The sequence below is a fragment of the Panthera onca genome, chromosome C2, assembly GCF_046562875.1.
Source record: "Panthera onca isolate mPanOnc1 chromosome C2, mPanOnc1 haplotype 2, whole genome shotgun sequence".
Classification (NCBI taxonomy): Eukaryota; Metazoa; Chordata; class Mammalia; order Carnivora; family Felidae; genus Panthera; species Panthera onca.
In genome coordinates, this window is record NC_138347.1 from 124,379,479 (window position 1) to 124,381,973 (window position 2,495).

A 2,495-nucleotide genomic window follows, 5' to 3' on the forward strand; every position below is an offset into this window, starting at 1 on the left:
TCTGCCGGTCACCTGACTTCTCCTATTAATAATTCAATGCTTACCCTGACGTGTGAGGGCCTACTCTGCGCCACCAGAACCTGGACTGAGGGTCTCCCGGGAGGCGCGCCCAGAACTCCCGGGCACTCACTCTGCGTCGCGCCATACCGCGCCCCGCCGTGCCCCACCGCCTCACCTGTCTTCGAGACCTGTCACTGCTTGCAGGACCCAGCCCCTCACGCCCTCCGCCAGCCCCCCCCCCCCCCCCCCGGCGGCGCCACCCGCAGCGCCGTCCAGGTGATGGGCAGCCGGCCCCGCAGCCCCAGCGCCTACCCTGCGCCCTGTCCCGGACCGCCGTCCGGAGGACCCGGCCCCGCCAAGCGCAGCCGAACCGAGGAGCTTGCAGGCCTGGAAGGCCTGGAGGGGCCCCCGGCCGCCGGTGCCCTTACCTCAGTGGTGGTCCTGGCCACGGGATGTGTCCTGCAGATGTCCCTGGACGACGTCGACCTGGTGCTGGAGCCCGAGCCAACGTCGGTCCTGCAAGTGTCTGTCGGAGAGCTCACCCTGCTGCTGGTCCCCGAGGCCCTCCTGCGCTCAGGAGGGCAGGGCCACTCGCTTGTCGGCCTGGAACCCGGCGCTTTCCTGGGCGCGCCCGGGCACGACGTCGCCGTCGAGCAAGGATTCTTCCACGCATCTGTCCCACAGATGGTCCCCCAAGAAGAGGCCTACGAGGAAGACGCGGACCCCGCGTTCCTGCCGCCTCGGATGGACCCTGCAGCCGGCTCCGTCGCTGGGCTCCGCCCTGCGCGGGAAGCGTGGCCAACCCCCAACCTGTGGGCCAGGTACTAGAGCCCCGGTCTTGGGCCCCCACTCCTAGTCCAGAGAGACGCTCTTCTTCCCGCTACTTCAACCTGGACGTCCACCTTCTGGAGCCCTTCCCCAGCTCGCCACTCCAACCTCTACCTCCCTCTCCGAGTCCAGGTCCCCATGCGCGCCCCCAGTGCCCTCCGGGTCCTTCTCGCAAGGCCCGGAGACGCCTGTTCCAGGAATGAACTACCCCCACAATCTCTCACCACCCGGCTTCGGCCCTAGTGATCCTCCACTACACGCTGTGAACACATACCACCACTCAGAGATGAAGCATCTGCATCGTAGACAATGGGCAGCTGCAGTTTTTGTTATGTTAGTTTTTGTCTCATTTTGTTTAGCTAAATGCCTTGATCGGTAGCAGGCATGGATGGGTGGGTGGATGGATGGATGGGTGGATAGATAGATAGATAGATAGATAGATAGATAGAGTCTGGTAAGGACCTTTAGCAGGGAGAGTAGACCACACATAATCAACGATGGATTTTCAGGTCCCTTGCTTGTGGTGCATGAGCTGTTTCTTCCACTTCTGTCATCTTCAGCCAACCCTATTCTTCTTGTTTCACCCCTACTCTTGCTTCAAAGTCATCTCATTTTTTTTCCAATTTATCCCCTTTTTTCATCACCTCCCAATGCCTGTCTCCTTTCTCTCCACTTCAGGTTGTTTTTCCTTACCTTTGTAATTGTGAATTTACCTCTATGAATTCTCCAATGTCCTTGGAGGTGCTTCTGATCACCAGTTTTTGTTTGTTTGTTTCTTTGTTTGTTTGCTTGCTTTTAGCATGCTCAATATTTATTAAGAAGAGCTTCGTGAAAAAAAGGCCAAGTAAACAGTAGGGAGACGAGGAGAAGTTAAAGTGCTGCAGATCCAGTGACAGCCTCAGCAACCTCTTTGGGAGCTCGGGAGTCAGAATGGCTGGTCAGCGTTGTCCCAGGGAAGGCTGAAATAGCCCTCTTCCCTCATCAATCAGCCATTGGGTGTGAGAGACCAGGGAAGGACCATAGCCCAGGGCAAGGCCACTTTCTTCAGGTGAGACAGTTTCTAAAGGGCATGGCAGCTGAAGGCTGTCCATAGCACTTCTTCTAGCACTTATGGAAAAATTTCTCTAAAGAGGATCTAGGTGGTGCATTGCACTGCCCACTGCAACATCATAATATTGATTCCTCTTATCTTAATATTCGTCTGTTCACCTCCACTTATTCTGATCTTTATGAGTAGCAGTAAAGAAATTATAATTTTTTTCATATAGGTCTTGAATATTTGGATAAAATCTAATCACTAATTTTCTTTCTCTCTTCTTGCTTTCCAAACTCCTTTCCCTGGACCTGGTCAATCAAGATAAATGCATACTGAATGAATGAATGAATGAATGGCACACAAATGTAATGCATTGGGCTTTGGGGAAGTATTTCTAAAATTAGAATAAAAAAACAGTGAAAATAATGTTTTCTTGGGGCGCCTGGGTGGCTCAGTCGGTTAAGCGGCCAACTTCAGCTCAGGTCACGATCTCGCGGTCCCTGAGTTCGAGCCCCGCGTCAGGCTCTGTGCTGACAGCTCGGAGCCTGGGGCCGGTTTCGGATTCTGTGTCTCCCTCTCTCTGACCCTCCCCCGTTCATGCTCTGTCTCTCTCTGTCTCAAAAATAAATAA

General features: G+C 54.5%; 1 pseudogene; it reads left to right on the forward strand.

Annotated features, from left to right (window-relative positions):
• Positions 1-279: 279 nt before the first annotated feature.
• Positions 280-1,031, forward strand: LOC144617378 (proline-rich protein 23A-like; annotated as a pseudogene).
• Positions 1,032-2,495: the final 1,464 nt, after the last annotated feature.